Raw genomic sequence first — 22,263 nt, forward strand, 5'->3', positions numbered from 1 at the left:
AAATGGCAACTCACTCCAGTGTTCTTGTCTGGAGAATCCCATGGACGGAGAAGCCTGGTAGGCTGCAGTCCATGGGGTCGCACAGAGTCAGACACGACTGAAGTGACTTAGCAGCAGCAGCAGCAAACTAAGATTAAAAATATTCAGTACACGTGAGGCTAAGAGCAGAGAGAGTCACTCTAGAGGTATCAAAGAGTTGGCTATATTACAATTAAAAACAGCTAGTACAGCCACTATGGAGAACAGTGTGGAGATTCCTTAAAAAACTGGAAATAGAACTGCCTTATGATCCAGCAATCCCACTGCTGGGCATACACACTGAGGAAACCAGAAGGGAAAGAGACACATGTACCCCAATGTTCATCGCAGCACTGTTTATAATAGCCAGGACATGGAAGCACCCTAGATGTCCATCAGCAGATGAATGGATAAGAAAGCTGTGGTACATATGCACAATGGAGTATTACTCAGCCATTAAAAAGAATACATTTGAATCAGTTCTAATGAGGTGGATGAAACTGGAGCCTATTATACAGAGTGAAGTAAGCCAGAAAGAAAAACACCAATACAGTATACTAACGCATATATATGGAATTTAGAAAGATGGTAACAATAACCCTGTGTACGAGACAGCAAAAGAGACACTGATGTATAGAACAGTCTTATGGACTCTGTGGGAGAGGGAGAGGGTGGAAAGATTTGGGAGAATGGCATTAAAACATGTATAATATCATGTATGAAATGAGTTGCCAGTCCAGGTTCAATGCACGATACTGGATGCTTGGGGCTGGTGCACTGGGACGACCCAGAGGGATGGTATGGGGAGGGAGGAGGGAGGAGGGTTCAGGATGGGGAACACATGTATACCTGTGGCAGATTCATTTTGATATTTGGCAAAACTAATACAATTTTGTAAAGTTTAAAAATAAAATAAAAACAAACAAACAAACAAAAAAAAAACAGTTAGCAACTGTGTCAGCTGGGGAAAAAGTATTAAAATGAAAGTCAGACTGTCAGCTTCTTACCAGGCTCTACTCTGCAGTGTAGCATCGAGCACATTACATAAGCCCTTTGGATCACATTTTTTATATACAGGGAGTAAAAATCAAAGTCTTCAGATGTATTGTGTTTAGAAATATAACGTTATGTATTAGTTTATTTTAAATCAGCTTAATTTCTACTCCACTGGATAAGTGAAAATTTTGCCTCAGTGCATTTGTATATTCCCCTCATAATGCTCTCGAGGTTGCCTCTAAACTTTGAAAGTCTCACACAGGTCAAGTCCTGAAGAGTGTGTGTATGTTTGTGTGAGTGTGGTGTGGTGTGGTTTGGGAGAAGGCATGATACAGAACTGTATCTTAGTCCATTTGAACTGCTGTAACAAAATGCTATGGAATGGATGGCTTGTAAACAGAAATTTATATTTCACAGCTCTGGAGGCAGGAAAGTCCAAGATCATCTTTCCAGCAGATTTGGAGTCTGGTGAAAACCTAGCTCATGGTTCATAGATGGCTGTATGTTGACATGGCAGAAAGGGTGTGGGAGCTCTCTGGGCTTTTTTTCTTTTTTATTTTTTATAAGGGCATTAATCCCACTCATGAGTGTTTTCTGCCCTCATAAGTCAATCACCTCCCAAAAGCTTCTCCTCCAAACACTTTCACATTGGGTGTTAGGGTTCAACACATGTATCTGGGAGGGACACAGACACTGTCGATCACAGGATTCATCAGAATCTTGATGTAAGCTGGCCAAAAATTGTCTTGAAATTACTCTCACTGGCTTGTAGATGTGTGTCCCTGTGAGCTAGTCCTCCTTGCTGGCTGTAACACCTCATTTGTTCATATCCATGTGACTGTCCCTAGTCCAGAGGCTTTTGGCCATTTCCATGCTCTTTAAGGTTAGATGAAATCACTGCTCTGTTCTCAGGCCACAGTGGGCCAGTGAACCCCAGGAACTCCCCGCTACAGGCGTGTTTTCCACCGAGGTCTCATAGCTTACGGGACCTCTACCCAGGAACTCATCGCTCTCAGCAACCTCAGATCCATTGTCATTTGACCCCTCTTGGAGCTTGATCTGGGGGCAAAGCATAGAAAACTCCCTCAAATCCACCAAAATGTGTGCCTCCTGATGTCTCTCCCTTCCCCAAAGGGTAAAATGATGCTTAGGAAGCTCTGCTCTTACCCATGATATTTCCCCCTTAATTCTTACTTATTTTCTGTGCTATTTCCATTTCTACTGGGCTAGTGAAACAGACCCCTTGAAAGACTCTCGTTTCCCTTTCCTGTCTGCTATTGTGTGCCATTCCTGAGGCAGTGAGCACACAATGGCCAAGCATGAAGAAAATATGAGCCATCTCTAAGGGCACTTATATTCTGAATTCAGTGTGAGCTGTTTCTTCTTACTAGATCTAGAGGCATTGAGGGCAGAATTTCTGATAAAAAGGAAAAGCCATTAAAATGACCCAATGACACTATTTTTTTTAATGCACATAGTAAATTCTGCTATCCCATATAATTAGCAAATGAGGTATTCTATTTAAGTATGTGAGTTCAGTCACAGCCATGTCTGACTCCGTGACCCCATAGACTATAGCCCACCAAGCTCTTCTGTCCATGGAGTTTTTCAGACAAGAATACTGGAGTGAGTTGCTATTTCCTCCCCAAGGGAATCTTCCTGAACCAGGGATCAAAACTTCGTCTCTTGTGTCTCCTGCATTGGCAGGTGGATTCTTTGCCACTAATGCATTTTAAGTACAGAGTTTTATATCTAGAGTTCACATAACCTGCATACTACATGATTCTCTAATTTTCATAAAGTAGATATAATACAGACACAATAAATATTGATTATGCTAAATTCTCATTTTGTTAGTCATTCAGAGTAAATGCAGAATTATTTATGGCTTTAATAACTATAACTAACAAACATATGGAGGTATTAGTTAAAGTTCAGTTCAAGCAGAATAACAGAAAGTTTACTCTATAAATAAATAAAGTAACTCCAAGAACCACATAATATGCAGTGTGAGATGTGAGCAGTTTGGTTGAGACAGAACTCTATAATTGAATGAATCCATTGTGCATTCCTTGGCATTTTAACTCAAATAAAGCAAGTTAGCCAACTTAAAATCCTTTTTGCAAGGAAATGTGGATACAAATCTGTAATAAATGACTGAAAGTGTAACAAATCTGAATAGAAATGGACTTATTCACTGTAGGGAAATAAATGTTACACCCAGAAGCAAAAGTGGAAGTGGAAGCTTAAGCCTATAAACTCTTTTGTATTGTTGTTTAGTTGCTAAGTTGTGTCTGACTCTTTTGTGACCCCATGGACTGTAGTCCGCCAGGCACTTCTGTCCATGGGATTTTTCAGGCAAGAGTATTGCAGTGGGTGGTTGCCATTTCCTTCTCCTGGGGATCTTCCCAACCCAGGGATCAAACCTGCTTCTCCTGCATTGGCAGGTGGATTCTTTACCACTGGGCCACCAGGACAGCCCATAAACACTCTAGATAAGTTGAATTTCGTTTCACAGACTCTAAACAAACATTCAAAATGTTTGATTTATAATTGTATTAATTAACATGAAGTCTATAAATTGATGACAGTTGATTTACTATTTGATTATTCCGTGAAGAACCAAGTGTTCTGTTGGCTGCACTCAACCAATCGAAACTTTCATTAAACTGCTACAGGTGTAAACACTGCTAGGCAGCACAGATACAGACACTAAAGACAAAATCACCTCCTTACAGAATTTAAAGCTAATTCAAGAAATAAATGAATAGTGGCTCACAAAATAGTGTTTAGTCATGTTTTTATTCAACAAATAGTTCTTGACTAATTTATTTCAGGCTCTGGGCTGAGTGCTGGACTTTAATAACTTCCTCTCCTACAATACAGAACCACTGTCCTACTGAAAGAGGTAATTTAGAAGGTAATTATAATACCTATGTTTAGGTAAGGCTCAAAGTTCTATGAGAGATCCAGGAGAGGTATATGGACTCCATAAAGAAAGCACTTCTAGCTGAGACCTGGAGAAAGCATATATAGAAGATATCCAAATTAAAAGAATGTAGAGCATGGGAGTTAAAAAAAAAAGAGAGAGAGGGAGACACTTAATCATTATAAGAAATGTATTTAACCTGATTAGAGATTCATAATGTCTGAAAGAACATTTTTATGAGGGAGAATAGGAGTGTAAGTAGGAAGAATAGATTATAACCAAATTGAAATTTGTAGTAGTTACACTAATGCCCCCCAAAATATCCATTACTTCATTCCCAGAACACAGAAATGTGTTAAATTGCAAGAGAAAGGGCTTTGTTAATATAACTGATTTATTGACCTTAAAGTAAAAAGATTCTCTGGGGTTATCTGGGTGACCCTGATCTAATCACATGAATCCTCAAAGGCTGAGAATTATGGCTAGATGAAGAAAGAGGGGGAAGTTAGAAAAATTCAATTCATGAGAAGACCTCAATCCTGTATTGTTGGTTTTGAAGGGGTCAAAAAGCAAGGCGTATGGCTATAGAAGTTAAGGGCAGCATTGACTGACAGTCAGCAAGGAACAGGCACCTCAGTCCTACAACCCCAAGGAACTGACTGACGCCAACAACCTGAATGAGCTTGGAAATTGAGCCTGGAAGAGAGCCCAAGGTGACTGACATCTTGATTTCAATCTTGTGAAATCCAGAGTAAAGAAACTAATTGAGCTAACCTGGAATTTGTTACTACAGAACTATGAAATAAATTTGTATTATTTTCAAAACACTGATATAAAGTTAGAGAGGTAGTAGTACTCTTGCCTGGAAAATCCCATGGACAGAGGAGCCTGATGGGCTTCAGTCCATGGAGTCGCTAAGGGTCAGACACGACTGAGCATCTTCACTTTCACTTTTTACTTTCATGCATTGGAGAAGGAAATGGCAACCCACTCCATTGTTCTTGCCTGGAGAATTCCAGGGACAGGGGAGCCTAGTGGGCTGCCATCTATGGGGTCGCACAGAGTCTGACATGGCTGAAGCGACTTCGCAGAAGCAGCAGCAGCAGAGGCTAAACTTTTTAGGTCCTCTTATGCCCAGCCGGCTATTATAGAAGTTTGCTCCAAAGCATACATAACAGTGGGTTTTACACGAAAAGTAAATTTTACAGCATTATGAGAAGTAGATGCTAGAAAGTAAGATTCTCTGTTTTGTTTAGTCACTATGTCATGTCCCACTCTTTGCAACCCCATGGACTGTAGCCTGCCAGGCTCCTCTGTCCATGGGATTTCCCAAGCAAGAATATTGAAGTCAGCTGCCATTTCCTTCTTCAGGGGATCTTCCTGACCCAGGGATCAAACCCATGTCTCCTACATTGGTAGGTAAATTGTTAACCACTGAGCCACCAGGGAAGCCCCCATTTTTACAATTCTTAAAATTCTCTACTACAGTGTAATCTCTGTGAAGGTAGGAATTATTGATTGACAATGCTACAACTCTATTCCCTAGAACAGTTCCAGTATTTAACAGGCAATCTAAAAATATTTGTTTTTTAACAAATCATAGTATCAAACATTAGAAAGGATCAGTAATTCTTGGTCAAATTTTGCAAAACTTCAGTTATGGGCCTACTTGGGGAAAAGTGGTCAAAGTCTTCAACTTCACTCACTATTTTATACCTACCTTTTTATTTTTTTTCACTTTCACTGAAGGAATATTCAGGTAAGAAAATAAAAATCAGTTCACAAAGTAGCACTAAGGTGACAGTAAGTGCTGAGAATGGACCTGCTACCCTGTAGAAGGTGAGAAAGGCAAGAAAGATATGGTGAGGGCTTGACTTGGCAGGAGACCCATCTAGAATCAGGAGTAATTATCTTCTGAAGCTCTCCTGGTGACTGTTTTTCCTCTATTCCTTCCTCATCAGAGCTACATGTTCTGGATTCTCACTCATTGAATGAGGTAGAAATGAAGCTGCATTTCCAAATTAATTTTTAGAGTAAACCATTCCACATAGGTACCATAAAATGCCTTTGGGGAAAGAAAACTAAAATCAAAACCCAATGAAAGAAAAAAACCATTCTGAATTACTAGTGTGGGTCTTAGCATTAAGACAAATTAAGGTTTTGGAAAATTATGTTTATCTTCTGTATTTTTCATGTTTTTAATTCTAGTCATTGTTTGAACTGTAATTTTCCCAAAAGAAAAGATAAAACTAATCATCATGCATCTGTGCAAACGTAGTTCAATATTTTGCACATAATGACTATTCAATAAACAATGCTGTCTCTCCCATTTATTTGGAAAAGCAAAAAACAGAAAACTAGGAAAAGATGCCTCAAAAAGTGACAACTATCTCATAGTAATCTTCATTTAACAAAACTAATAGAATTATGTAAAGTTTAAAAATAAAATAAAATTAATTTAAAAAAAAGCTTCATTGCCTATACTCAAAGACAGATAACAAAGGCAATTCATTCTTTTGATCTTTAGACAATTACTGGGTGCTTTAACAAACTGGAAAATTCTTAGAGATGAAAATATTAGACCACTTTTCCTGTCTCCTGAGAAACCTGTATGCAGGTCAAGAAGAAACAGTTAGAACATGGAACAACAGTTAGGATATGGAACAAAGGAGTGGTTCCAAATTGGGAAAGGAGTACATCAAGGCTGTATATTGTCACCTTGCTTATTTAAATTTTATGCATGGGAAATGCCAAGCTGGATGAGTCACTAGCTGGAGTCAAGATTGCCAGGAGAAATATCAACAATCTAGATATGCAGATGATACCACTCTAACAGCAGAAAGTGAATAGGAACTAAAGATCCTCTTGATAAGGGTGAAAGAAGAGAGTGAAAAAGCTGACTTGAAATTCAAAATTCAAAAAACTGAGATCATGCCATCTGGTCCCATCATTTCATGGCAAATAGATGGGGGGAAAGTGGAAACAGTGTCAGATTTAATTTTCTTGACCTCTGAAATCACTGCAGATGGTGACTGTAGCCATGAAATTAAAAGATGTTTGCTCCTTGGAAAAAAAGTTGTGATAAACCTAGACAGAATATTAAAAAGCAGAGGTATCACTTTGCTGACAAAGGTCCATATAATCAAAGCTATGTTTTGTTTTGTTTTGTTTTGTTTTGCAGTCATCATGTACGGATGTGAGAGTTGGACCATGAAGAAGCTGTTCACTGAAGAATTGATGCTTTTAAATTGTACGGCTGGAGACGACTCTTGAGAGTCCCTTGAATTGCAGGGAGATCAAACCAGTTAATCCTAAAGGAAATTAACCTTAAATATTCACTGATGCTGAATCTGAAGCTTCAGTACTTTGGTCATCTGATGTAAAGTGAAAGTTTAAATACGGACACACTAAAAGTCCATGGAATTCTCCAGGCCAGAATACTATCTTCCCAACCCAGGGATTGAACCCAAGTCTCCCACATTGCAGGCAGAATCTTTACCAGCTGAGCCACCAGGGAAGATGCATTGGAAAAGACCTTGAGGCTGGGAAAGACTGAAGTCAAAAGGAGAAGCGGGGATGCAGAGGATGAGATGGTTAGATAGCATCACCAACTCAATGGACATAAATCTGAGCAAACTCCAGGAGACAGTGGAAGGCAGAGGAGCCTGCAGTCGCAAGGAGTCAGACGCTATATAGCAACTGAACAGCAGCAAAATCATGTCACAACTATCGTATCACATGCAGGGACTCAGTGATGCCCTTGATTACAGAGAGTTCACAGTCTACTTGGGGAAACAGTCATGGGCCAAACAATTACACTAATACATATATGACAATAAACTGAATGAATATTCATAATGTAATGAACATGTTCCCCACATTAAAAAAAAAAAAGATGAAAAACAGTGCAAGACAGACATGATGACATTCTGAGGAAGTGTGGCATTTTGTTGGACATGGAAACAATTTAGTAATGCCAGCACAGAGGTCTGAGTCTCATGAGAAGCTGGAAATGGGGTTGGCGAGGGAGGGAGCCAGAATGCATCCTGCTGAGTTATCTGGACTTTATTCTGTAGATGATAAACACATCCACTATCTTGGGCTTTCCCTTTAATAAAGTAATTCTTCAAATTTTCCATATGACTTACAAAACTGTACACAGGAATTTCTGTTTTAAAAATCAGATCATATCAAATCAGTCACTCAGTCGTGTCCGACTCTTTGCGACCCCATAAATCGCAGCACGCCAGGCCTCCCTGTCCATCACCAACTCCCGGAGTTCACTCAGACTCACGTCCATCAAGTCAGTGATGCCATCCAGCCATCTCATCCTCTGTCGTCCCCTTCTCCTTTTGCCCCCAATCCCTCCCAGGATCAGAGTCTTTTCCAATGAGTCAACTCTTCGCATGAGGTGGCCAAAGTACTGGAGTTTCAGCTTTAGCATCATTTCTTCCAAAGAAATCCCAGGGATGATCTCCTTCAGAATGGACTGGTTGGATCTTCTTGCAGTCCAAGGGACTCTCAAGAGTCTTCTCCAACACCACAGTTCAAAAGCATCAATTCTTTGGTGCTCAGCCTTCTTCACAGTCCAACTCTCACATCCATACATGACCACAGGAAAAACCATAGCCTCGACTAGGTTTTAAAAATATTTATATTTTTTTTTTTTTGCAAAAAATAAACATTTTTAATCTGACAGTAGAATACTTGAAAAGCACAGTAGCACAGTACAACAGCTGGCTTAGAGGGGCTGGCAAACATGCGCGCATCTTTGAAAGTTCACGACTTGAAGGTTCATACATGGGGATTTATTGGACAGCACAAAGAACTATATTCAATATCCTATGATAAACATAATGGAAAAGAGTATTTACAAATAATAGTGTGACTCATAACGATCATGTGTCCCATGTCCAGAAAAAAAAATTTCACTTATATTTTGTTCTTACTCATTTAGAAATGAATATTTTTTACTTGCAGGTAATATTTCAGCCTTTCTCTCTCACTCACACACACACACACACACACACACACACACAAACACACACACACACAAACACACACACACACACACAATCAACTGGAAATTGCCCTCTTTGTTACAGAACCTAAGTTGTACAAATTGCATAAAACATTAAGAGGGAAGTTTCCCTTCCTTCCCACTTTAATCCCCAAACACTTTTAAACTACACAGAAAAAATTTTACCACCACAAGAAAGACAAAGTAAATAGAGTTAAAGACACCAGCTACAGAATACAAAATGAATGTCTGCATTCTGTAGAGAAAAACAAAATGCTGCATTTTAACTGAGAAAATGTTCTTTGATATCAACATAACACCAGGAAATAGAAATAAAGGATATTTAAATTAGCATTTCTTATAACAGTGGTAATCAATCTTACTCTTTCCTCAAATGAACAATTTTGATTAAAATGTAAACACAACCCACAGGTTTAATGAAGAAATTATAGTCCCTGAACTCATGAAAATTCTATTATATTGGCTGCTACTTGCATTTTTTTCAAAAATGTGGGGGAAATAGTTGGCCGTTTTCTTTCATTTGCTCTTAATTTAACCTGCTTCACTGTCTGCATAAACAATACATATTAGAAAGTTCAGTTCAGTTCAGTCGCTCAGTCATGTTCGACTCTTTGCCACCCCATGGACTGCAGCACGCCAGGCCTCCCTGTCCATCACCAACTCCCGAACCTACCTCAAACTCATGTCCATCAAGTCAGTGATGCCATCCAACCATCTCATCCTCTGTCATCCCCTTCTCCTCCTGCCCTCAATCTTTTCCAGCATCAGAGTCTTTCCCAATGAGTCGGTTCTTCACATCAGGTGGCCAAAATACTGGAGTTTCAGCTTTAGCATAAGTCCTTCCCATGAACATTCAGGACTGATTTTCTTCAGGATGGACTGGTTGGATCTCCTTGCAGTCCAAGGGACTCTCAACAGTCTTCTCCAACACCACAGTTCAAAAGCATCAATTCTTTGGTGCTCAGGTTTCTTTATAGTCCAACTCTCACATCCACACATGGCTACTGGAAAAACCATAGCCTTGACTAGACAGACATTTGTTGACAAAGTAATGTCTCTGCTTTTTCATATGCTGTCTAGGTTGGTCATAGTTTTTCTCCCAAGGAGCAAGGGTCTTTTAATTTCATGGGTGTGATCATCATCTGCAGTGATTTTGGAGCCCTAAAAAATAAAATCTGACACTGTTTCCACTGTTTCCCCATCTATTTCCTATGAAGTGATGGGACCAGATGCCATGATCTTAGTTTTCTGAATGTTGAGCTTTAAGCCAACTTTTTCACTCTCTTCTTTCACTTTCATCAAGAGGCTCTTTTAGTTCTTCTTCACTTTCTGCCATAACGGTGGTGTCATCTGCGTATCTGAGGTTATTGATATTTCTCCCAGCAACCTTGATTCCAGCTTGTGCTTCATCCAGCCTGGCATTTTTCATGGTGTACTCTGCATGTAAGTTAAATAAGCAGGGTGACAATATACAGCCTTGACGTACTCCTTTCCCTATCTGGAACCAGTCTGTTGTTTCATGTCCAGTTCTAACTGTTGCTTCTTGACCTGCATACAGATTTCTCAGGAGGCAGGTCATGTGGTCTGGTATTCCCATCTCTTTCAGTGCAGTCTAAATATTGGAGTAAATGCTCAAGTATGTAATAGAATTATGAGAGATATTTTGGGCAGAGGGCAGGGAGAGAAGAAGTTTTCATTGCTATAAAATGGCATAGTTATCTGTATTGGACAAATGATGTTTCCCCTAATATTCTGAAGCTATTATCTATTAAAGAAATGGTTAAAGCATAAATTACTGGTTAAGCACAGAGTCATAGTTTAGCATAGTCCTTGTTTAGCTAGGAGGACCTAAAAGTTCATCTCATCTACATTTTATATACATACAGCATGAAATGTGTTCCTGGTGTAACAAAGCCTAAACTATTTGACACTGACCTGGGGTCACAGGCAAAGTAACCAATATCAGGAGCTGTAAAGATGGAAGATACAATTACCCAGAGGCTATATATTTGCAATGCTGATAAAGTAAGAAAAAGGTGATGTACTACTGAACTTGTAGCTGTCAGAGGAGGTCATCTAAAACACATGAGCTGGATCTGGCCAAAGGCTCCTCACTCCCTCTCCCCCAGTCCTTGGAATATATGTTTTGCCCACTGTTCCCACAGTGGAAGCCATTTTTAAGGACACAGCCTTGAAGGAGCACTGTGTTGTTGAAATCATCTATGTGGAATGTGTGACTGAACCCAGTTACAGCCTTTATCTTAAACTTTAAGATTCTGGAGGTGGGTTCAGAGATCTACCCCTCTTGCAACTGCCCAAAACAAGACATGTAAGTTCCCTTGCTTATTAAACTGGTGGTGGTGGTTTAGTTGCTAAGCCATGTCTGACTCTTGTGATCCTCTGTCCATGGGATTCTCCAGGCGAGAATACTGGATTGGGTTGCCATTTCCTTCTCCAGGGGATCTTCCCGACCCAGGAATCAAACCTGGGTCTCCTGTATTGCAGGCAGATGATTTACCAACTGAGCTATGAGGGAAGCCCTCCTTGTTAAACTGCCACCTGCCAGTCTGGTCTGTCTCTTTCTTCAGTTTCTTCTTACCTTCTATGTATGCGAATTTGCAACCAACAGTCGTTCCAGGGAAACAATGTATGTATTTGCTATTGGCTGCTATGTTCAACAGTAAATTTTAAGAAAGTGATTACCCCAGGGAGAATCAGTCAACTTGCAATCAGAAATTTGGGCTTTGTATGATTGAAAAAACTGACAGACTCAAACATTAAGAGAATGGATTAAAATTGGCTTAGAGACAAAGGCCAGAATGTATATATTTTCTACTGGATAAAATGAAAGAGGAAAAAGATTATATTACAGGTGCAGATGACAGATATGTTCTAGAGAACCTCAAGACAGCTTCTAATATTTAGGAGAAACAAAACAATAAAGCAGAATCCAGACTCATGGCATTGACTAGAAACAAATAAATCAGATGCTTACTGAATTTTCCTGCAAGCCAACTGCAATGCAAGAGACCTGGTTCAATTCCTGGGTCAAGAAGATCCCCTGGAGAAGGGATAGGCTACCCACTCCCAGCATTCTTGGGTTTCCCTGGTGGCTCAGATGGTAAAGAATCTTCCTGCAATGCAAAAGGCCTGGGTTTGATCCCTGGGTTGGGAAAATTCCCTGGAGAAGGGAAAGGCTACCCACTCCAGCATTCTTGCCTGGATAATTCCATGGACAAAGGAGCCTGGAGGGCTACAGTCCATGGGGTTGCAAAGAGTCGGACATGACTAAGCAACTTTCAGTTGCCAAATTTTCAATGGAATGCTTACCGTAACTTTGACTAATAAATACCTTGGATTATTCCAGACTAAATAAGAAAACAAGCATGCACTGTGGATCCTCAAAATTATGGGAAGGAATGAGTTAAAAAAGCTTTTCATTGGACATAGTTTTCAATTCCGTTTCAGCTAAGCCAACAATAGAACAAAAGAAACAGATAGCAGAGCAAAACAGTGGGGAGAATAATAGATATAAGAAGTCTTCCAGAGCAGAATAAGAAACTGAATCAAAGAACCTCTGCCACCTCAGGGTGGGAGGACTTAAAATGTCTGTCAAATGGGACTCCAGAATTGCTTACAGACAAGTGGCTGCTGAGTGCCACCAGTCTTCTTTTTCCCAGTGGGACTGTTTATTGCATTTATCCTGTTCCCATTCCATTTTTTTAAACTGAGGTGAGCAGCACATAGGTAACGTGTCTTTTTAGTTCATACATCTCCAGCTCAAGATGACTCATAATGCAACACTATGTCTCTTGGAGATTATAGATTTGAATTTGATTCGGTGGCTTGTTGGAATCTTGGGTTGTCTCAAAGAGGAGTTCTCTGTTTTCTATTTGGGAGAAGAAGGAAAAGTTATTATACAGTGCCATAGTGCTGTCCTATGGGGTTTTCAAGTAGGAGTCTGGTATATTCTATGTAGGTCTTCTCCGTAATTAAGAAACCAAAACGTAAAACAAAAATTAGAGCTTGGTTACTTAATTAGGGAGAAGAACTACATAGATACACCAGACTCCTACTTAAAAACCCCATAGGAGCACATGTGAGCTTGAGATAGACTTTTTTCAGAGCTACAATGCAGCACTCACTGTGCCCAGTATCTAGTTGAAGTTAGTTGATGGGTGATCGGCTACTCATCTCTCTGCCCAGCAGAGACTCCATGGAAGGAGAGAACATAATTTGAAACTTCTACAGATTTTTATTCATATTGCCTAGCATTAAATAAAAAATTACTTAGCAAGACAAAAGAAGCAGAGAAAAAATAAAAACAATGGAAATACGCTCACTGGTGATCCAGATATTAGCATATTTCTGAAGACCTTTCCGGAGAAGGTGATGGCACCCCACTCCAGTACTCTTGCCTGGAAAATCCCGTGGATGGAGGAGCCTGGTGGGCTGCAGTCCATGGGGTCGCGAAGAGTCTTCACTTCACTTTCACTTTTCACTTCATGCATTGGAGAAGGAAATGGCAACCCACCCCAGTGTTCTTGCCTGGAAAATCCCAGGGACGGCGGAGCCTGGTGGGCTGCCATCTCTGGGGTCGCACAGAGTCGGACACGACTGAAGCGACATAGCAGCAGCAGCAGCAGCAGCAGAAGACCTTTCAAATAATTGTTATTGATATGTTCAAGAAAATAAAGGGAAAATTGACAAAGTAAATTAAAATATGGACAATTTAACTAACAAATTGAAATCTATAAAAAAGGATCAACTGAAAATTGAAGAAAAATAATGCAAATCTAAAATCAAAATCTCACTAGAGTTTAACAGAAAGATTAGACATACCCAGAAGAAAATAAGATTAGTGAATTCAGATAGATCTCTATAAAATAAAGCATGTATATTTCTATGTTTCCTTTGTACTAGTGCCATGTGTTTCTAATGAGTCCAAGCAGGTAACACTACTGTGCCTTCTGAATCCCTCCTCTCTTCTCTTCTCTTATAGCTCCAGAATCATGTGTCCAAATGTTACATCTTCAGGAGGTAAAGCCTCCATCAACCTGGGCCACTGAGTGACTTTGTCAGTCAGAAATCCCCACAATTCCCATAGACCTATGTGAGACATGAAGCATACAAAAGAATCCTTTTTCATATTGTCTTTGAAATTTTGTTCTGCCTTGTTTTGTACTTCTAATATGGCAGTTATTAAGTCTTAATTTAGTGAATATACCTATTTTTCTATAGAAAATTAGCAATGAAATCAGATGATTCTGCTCAATTGTTTTTCTCAATAAATCATACTACCTATTAAGTCTAGACATATAAGCTAAACTAACCAAGTTCAATGGAGAAGGCAATGGCACCCCACTCCAATACTCTTGCCTGGAAAATCCCATGAATGCAGGAGCCTGGTAGGCTTCAGTCCGTGGGGTCACGAAGAGTCAGACACAACTGAGCGACTTCACTTTCACTTTCATGCATGGGAGAAGGAAATGGCAACCCACTCCAGTGTTCTTGCCTGGAGAATCCCAGGGACAGCAGAGCCTGGTGGCTGCCGTCTATGGGGTCGCACAGAGTGGAACACGACTGAAGTGACTTAGCAGCAGCAGCAGCAACCAAGTTCAATGACCATCCATCCTGAAGTCAAGATTGGCTTTATTGTTTGTTTTACTTTTTTAATTTGCATGCTAAAACACATTTTGTTGACTGGGTTTAATAAAAGCTTCTGTTAGTGAAGGATTTTAGAAATTCTCTCTTCCTGGCCCCATAGCAATATAGCAAAGGCCTGGTTTGACCTGTGCTTCTGATCAATGGCAACATGATTAAAATTGGCTACTACCCAAGTAAAGTGGTATCTCCATAAAAGCTAAACTCTCTTGATATATATTTATGAGTAAAAAATGAGAAATTTATTCAGAGCTAATTGGCACATGAGGATTACTTTTTGTCATCGATTGCATGTAATATTAAATAAATCTGCAGTTTTATAAAATATTAGTAGGCATTCTATTTAAAAGATGGGTATTCTACTTTAAAGTCAAAGTTTCTTCTTCATAACATGCCAAAGAATGTGAAAGATAATTACTTCTTCAACAAGTATGCCTCAGAGATTTTTCTTGGATTCATTGCATTTAAAGGTCATCCATCTGAAATTAGGTGTTAGATTTAAAATCGAAGGCAGGATAGCACAGTGAATTGATGTTCACTGAACATAGTGTTTGGAGTCTAATTGCCTTTTTCACATTCTGCCTCTTATTGTCAATCTCTTAAACTTCTTTAGGTCCCATTTTCCTCCATTTCTTAGTATGGAACTCATAGAATTTTAAGGATTAAATATGACAATAAATGATGCATAACAAATGCTCAATAGTTGGCTGGCAAGGGTAGTAGCTGTATCATAATGCAATTGTGTATTTAAAAAGAGTCTGTATCTAATTCCCACATAGTTAGGTAAGGTAATTAAATAAAACAGAAAGCTTCAGTTGCAGTAAATGATAGGAGATAGATACACACAAGTGGTAGCTGAAAACAGAAGAGATGAGTGAATATTAGAAAGTAAGTTATACCAATGATACAGATGTGATCATCAGTCTGTATCTTCAAAACAGCTGTTTGTCTACTCTGTGAAGGTAAAAGTACTTTAAAGTTCTATTACTGCCAATGGACAATGGCTAAAATTCACAGATAGAATGAACAAAGAGTAACAAAGTAGAAATTATTTCAAAATAATCTATTATAGTGAATAAAGCAAGTTATCAGTGTTTATTTTTTATTTTAAGTAAAATTATTTTGAATGTCTGCTATGTAACAAGAACTTTTATAGTTACCTGAGATTAAAATTGGCAAACAAAATTGCTTGCCTACATCAGAAGTCATAAAACCACCTGTGGCTTTAGTTCCTCCAGCAAAGAGGAACTAAAGAGCCTCTTGATGAGGGTGAAAGAGGAGAGTTAAAAAGCTCTCTTAAAACTCAGCATTCAAAAAACAAAGATCATGGCATCTGTTCCCATTACTTCATGGCAAATAGACGGGGGAAAAGTGGAAACAGTGGCAGATTTTATTTTGGGGGGTGCCAAAATCACTACAGATGGTGACTGCAACCATGAAATTAAAAGACACTTGCTCCTTGAAAGAAAAGCTATGGCAAACCTAGAAAGCATATTAAAAAGAAGAGACATCACTATGCCAACAAAGGTCTGTCTAGTCAAAGCTATGGTTTTTCCAGTAGTTATGTATGGATGTGAGAGTTGGACTATAAAGAAAGCTGAGTGCTGAAGAATTGATACTTTCCAACTGTAATGCTGGTGAAGACTCTTGAGGGTCCCTTGGACAGTAAGGAGATCCAACTAGTCAATTCTAAAGGAAATCAGATCTGAATATTCACTGGAAGGACTGATGCTGAAGCTGAAGTTTCAATACTTTGGCCACCTGATTGGAAGAAATGACTCACTGGAAAAGACCACGATGCTGAGAAAGATTGAAGGCAGGAGGAGAAGGGGGTGACAGAGGATGAGACGGCTGGATGGCATCACTGACTCAATGAACATGAGTTTGAGCAAAGTCCAGGAGATAGTGATGGACAGGGAAGCCTGGCACATTGCAGTCCATGGAGTTGCAAAGAGTCGGACATGAATGAGTTACTGAACATCAACAATGATTACATAGGCTAGCCATGTCAGTTTGGGTGGTATTCCACAAGGCATGATTACTAGAATATGAATAATATTGTGAGCAAATTTGTAGACTAAACATTTCAGTTTGCCCCATGGCTTGCAATGATTCACATTCCTCCCGTATACAAGATGATCATTTCCTCCCAAACCCCTTAAAAATCTCAATACTTTTTAGCATCAGTAAAAGACCCAAGTTTACCATCTAAATAAAATCAAGTGCAAATAAAACTCCTTGAATCTGGTTCTGAGTTCTCAATATGAAGACCTGGAACTAAATAGACAAGGTATTTATAACCCACACTCCCAGCAAACAATTTTTGGGAGAGGCAAAGGATAACCACTATAGGCTTTCTCATTGAAAAATTCAAACAATAGGAGGTATGTAGGTTTCATTGATCCACAGCAATCCTGAAATCCCACAAGGCATATGTTGTCAGTTCCTTCATTAGGATTGAAGTCCAGGTTCTTTGCTCCAGGAACTCTGGTTCTTTAGTTCTGCCTTCTCAATCATTCTTTCTTGTCAGGAAATGCAGCTTGTGTTCACAGCTGAGTACTTTTTATGTTTGCTTCATGTATGTAAAATGACTGAAAATTCAAATTCCTCTTTGTATTCTTACTGTCTCTGCCCTTTACAGATCAAGCTAGCAGTGTCTCTGTCTATATAACTCACAAAATTCCTTTGCTCTTTTACGAATCTTATTGGGGTTCATTTCATTTGACAAAGCTACGCCAGTAGCATCTTCAAGATAGCTTACTTTCTACCTTCAGGTTATGCAGAAGCTGTGAAAACAAAGCCCAGCTGTTTAACTGAATGGTTCTTTGAGTTACTACCTTATATCTTTCTGAGGTTTTAACAGAGGATTTTATAATTATGTTTATGGCTTTATTTTTAAATCATAATTTTCTGGCTTAAAAAATGGGCCATTGTTATCTCTCATAGTTCCTTGTGGGTCTAATATTTACAGGTGCCCTGGGTGATTCTGCTTAAGCATCTCTCTTAAGGTTGTGGTCAAAATGGGGGCCAGATGCAGTCATCTGAAGGCATGACTGGGGCTGGAAAAATCTACTCTCAAAGTGAATCACTTAAATGGCTGGCAAGTTGTTTCTGTTTGCCGGCAGGAAGCCTTGGTTCATCCGCATGTGACTCTTCCCACAAGGTTTTATTTGAATGTCCCTGTGATATGATAGATGGATTTCCCCAGAGTAAATGATCCAAGAGAGGGCAAGTTAGAAATCAAAGTGCTTTAATGACTTAATCTTGGGAATCATATAAAACCACTTCTACAGTATTCTGTCTGTTGCAAAGGCCACCCATGATTCAAAATGGGTAAGTACTACACCAAGACAAAAATACCAGGGGAAGTGAGGCATACTTGACCATTTCAGAAGCTAACTTGTCTTCTAGTGAGAGGAAATAGATACTAAACACTAAATATCATAAGCAAACTAAACAACATGATCAAAGATGTTAAGTGTTATGAATAAGAAGAAAGAAAAAGATCAGGATTAGAGGATAGGGAAAGAAGTTTACAGTAATGAATAGAGCAGTCAGAGTAGACCTCATTGAAAAAAATGATAGCTTTGTAGAAAGTAATATTATAATATTGATATTCTAATAATATACCTTCATATTCTGTTTCAAAGAGTATTATATTTTCAATCACAGACTCAATTAAATATATTAAAAAACATATTTCTTATTATGTCTAAGGCTACATACAAAGCTCATAAAAGCCTCTTTCCAAGGATTTGGTGTTTACAGACCTTGTATAAGGGGTTTAGAGGTTAATACTAAAAGGACTTACAGTAATTCTTAGTGATCTGTTATTTATTTGTGCATTCTTAACCAGATGGTCAACACCAAAATCAGATTGATTATATTCTTTGCAGCCAAAGATGGAGAAGCTCTATACAGTCAGCAAAAACAAGACCAGGAGCTGACTGTGGCTCAGATCATGAACTCCTTATTGCCAAATGCAGACCGAAATTGAAGAAAGTAGGGAAAACCACTATACCATTCAAGTATGACCTAAATCAAATCCATTATGATTATACAGTGGAAGTGAGAAATAGATTTAAAGGACTAGATCTGATAGATAGAGTGCCTGATGAACCATGGACAGAGGTTCATGACATTGTATAGGAGACAGGGATCAAGATCATCCCCATGGAAAAGCAATGCAAAAAAGCAAAATGGCTGTCTGGGGAGGCCTTACAAATAGCTATGAAAAGAAGAGAAGTGAAAAGCAAAGGAGAAAAGGAAAGATATAAGGATCTGAATGCAGAGTTCCAAAGAATAGCAAGAAGAGATAAGAAAGCCTTCCTCAGTGATCAATGCAAAGAAATAGAGGAAAACAACAGAATGGGAAAGACTAGAGATCTCTTCAAGAAAATTAGAGATACCAAGGGGACATTTCATGCAAAGATGGGCTCGATAAAGGACAGAAATGGTATGGACCTAACAGAAGCAGAAGATATTAAGAAGAGGTGGCAACCATTATTTAATGCATACAAAATAATGGATGTAAGATATATGAAACTTAATGAAGTATAATAATAAAGTGGACATACATGAGTTCAGTTCCATTCAGTCATTCAGTCATGTCCGATTCTTTGCAACCCCATGGACTGCAGCACATCAGGCCTCCCTGTCCATCACCAACTACCAGAGCTTGCTCAAACTCATGTCCATCAAGTCGGTGATGCCATCCAACCATCTCATCATCTGTTTTCCCCTTCTCCTCTGGCCTTCAATCCTTCCCAACATCAGGGTCTTTTCAAATGAGTCAATTCTTTGTATCCGGTGACTGAAGTATAGGAATTTCAGCTTCAACATCAGTCCTTCCAATGAATATTCAGGACTGATTTCCCTTAGGATGAACTGGTTGGATCTCTTTGCAGTCTAAAGGACTCTCATGAATGAGTCTTCTCCAACACCACAGTTCAAAAGCATCATTTCTTTGGTGCTCAGCTTTCTTTATAGTCCAACTCTCATATCCATACATGACTACTGGAAAAACCATAGTTTTGACTAGATGGACCTTTGTCAGCAAAGTAATGTTTCTGCTTGTTAATATGCAGTCTGGGTTGGTCATAGCTTTTCTTCCAAGAAGTAAGCATCTTTTAATTTCATGGTTGCAGTCACCATCTGCAGTGATTTGGAGCCCCCCAAAATAAAGTCAGCCACTGTTTCCACTGTTTCCCCATCCATTTGCCATAAAGTGATGGGACCAGATGCCATGATCTTAGTGTTCTGAATGTTGAGTTTTAAGTCAGCTTTTTCACTCTCCTCTTTCACTTTCATCAAGAGGCTCTTTAGTTCTTCTTTGCTTTCTGTCATAAGGGTGGTGTCATCTGTGTATCTGAGGTTATTGATGTTTCTCCCAACAGTCTTGATTCCAGCTTGTGCTTCATCCAGCCCGACATTTCACATGATGTACTCCGCATAAAAGTTAAGTAAGCAGGTGATAATATGTAACCTTGACGTATTTCTTTCCCATTTCAGAACCAGTCTGTTGTTCCATGTCCAGTTCTAACTGTTGCTTCTTCACCTGCGTACAGATTTTTCAGGAGGCAGGTAAGGTGGTCAGGTAAGTTAATAGTTCACAGACTTACATGAACCACCATCCAAATTCAACATCAGACTATTACCTCTCCTTTTGAAAATGCTTTTTGTTCTTCCCTAATCCTACCTAGACAGGGAGGTCTGGTGTGCTGCAGTTCATGGGGTTGCAAAGAGTCGGACACAACCGAGTGACTGAACTGAACTGAATACTACCTATCTTCCATTTTACTACCCTGAAATGTAAATCCTATCATGAATTTTGAGCTTATCATTCTGGTTGTTAAAACACGTCTAACATATATATGAATATTGCTAAGGCATTATTAGCACTCAATTTGTTTCTTTTTGCATATATGTAGCCCTCTAAAATTCTTTTTTTTTCACTCCAGAAAGCATACTTTGTTTCTAAGATTCAGTTGTGTTCTTGTGTAAACTGTTATCCACCTGATTTAAATTACATACAATATTATATCATGTGTATACAGCACTAATGATGCTTTCTCTGGTCAATAAATGCTTAATTCCAGTCCTTAATGTGATTAAAATGATGATGCTAGAAAATTCTTGGGCAGGTTTTCCCAGGGTGAGAATGAAGAAGGTTAAGATACCACTTACAGTAATAACAATAACAACAATACAAATAGATAGCTAGGAATAAATTTAACAAAAAACTGTATAAGACTTTTCTGCAGAAAAATTTAAAAACTTATTGAGACAAAAGAGACAAATAGAAATATGTAACATGTTTGGAAGGAATGATGCTAAAGCTGAAACTCCAGTACTTTGGCCACCTCATGCAAAGAGTTGACTCTTTGGAAAAGACTCTGATGCTGGGAGGGATTAGGGGCAGGAGGAGAAGGGGATGACAGAGGATGAGGTGGCTGGATGGCATCACCGACTCCATGGACATGAGTCTGAGTGAACTCCGGGAGTTGGTGATGGACAGGGAGGCCTGGCGTGCTGCGATTCATGAGGTCGCAAAGAGTCGGACACGACTGAGCGACTGAACTGAACTGAACTGAACCATGTTCATCAACTGACATAAAATTGCAGTTCTCTTTAAATTAATGTATAGATTAAATGTAATTTTAATAAAAACCTTAAAAGTTTTAAAGAAACTTCACCAGCTGATTATGAAGTTAATATGAATGTACAAAATCCTAATAACAGCTAAGACAATCCTAACAAGACAAATACGTTTTGGGAATTTGTCTTAATCAGACATAGTAAAGTTCAAAACCATCTGATCTTCATCATGTATCATGATTACTTTTCTCCTTAAGCACATGTATTATTCTGGGGGGAAAATTCAATATCAAAAGCGTGTGGACATCTTAGCCTCATTGTGTATCAAAATTGAAACAAATAGCTATTAATAATACTGTTAGCATGTAACTTAATTTTCTCTTAATGGGACGAAGCTACAGAGTAAAGTTATTAAATTAATGATCTGCATGAATTTTAATGATTGTTATCAGAGATATTTGTTTAATTTAAGGCAATAACTGACTGGTGCTATTATGCTGTCCCCATAGACTTTTCAGAGTCTGTTCTGTGAGGTGAGTTTCAAACTGTGTGGCCTGAGACACCTAAACACCTTTGATCACATTTTAAAAGAACATGGGAATAAGAGCAAAGTTTGAACTTTCTGTGAAATGATGCCAGGCCCAACAGGAGCTCTATCACTTCACCTGACTCTGTGCTTTGATCTCTTTCCACCATAATTAGATCAGTGTTTGTAATGAAATATTTCTATTGCTCCACTCATATAAATTCAATATGGTTGCTTAATAAAATCAATGAGATACACCAAGTAATAATAAGCCAAATTTTAAATCAGAATACAGCTTTTGAATATATAAATGTACATGAATATAAGGTGTTCAACTGGCTTACACGAGGAATGCAAAAACAAAGTTTCTACTTAGTGCATTATCCATTTGACAGTGTATTAATACAATTTCTGATATTAATATTTATCTTTTTCCCTCAAAAATGTTACTTTTGTTATCTAATTACTTACTCTAGGAAGTCTTATCTAACT

The sequence above is a fragment of the Bubalus kerabau genome, chromosome 9 (assembly GCF_029407905.1).
Source record: "Bubalus kerabau isolate K-KA32 ecotype Philippines breed swamp buffalo chromosome 9, PCC_UOA_SB_1v2, whole genome shotgun sequence".
In the NCBI taxonomy this organism is placed as follows: domain Eukaryota; kingdom Metazoa; phylum Chordata; class Mammalia; order Artiodactyla; family Bovidae; genus Bubalus; species Bubalus kerabau.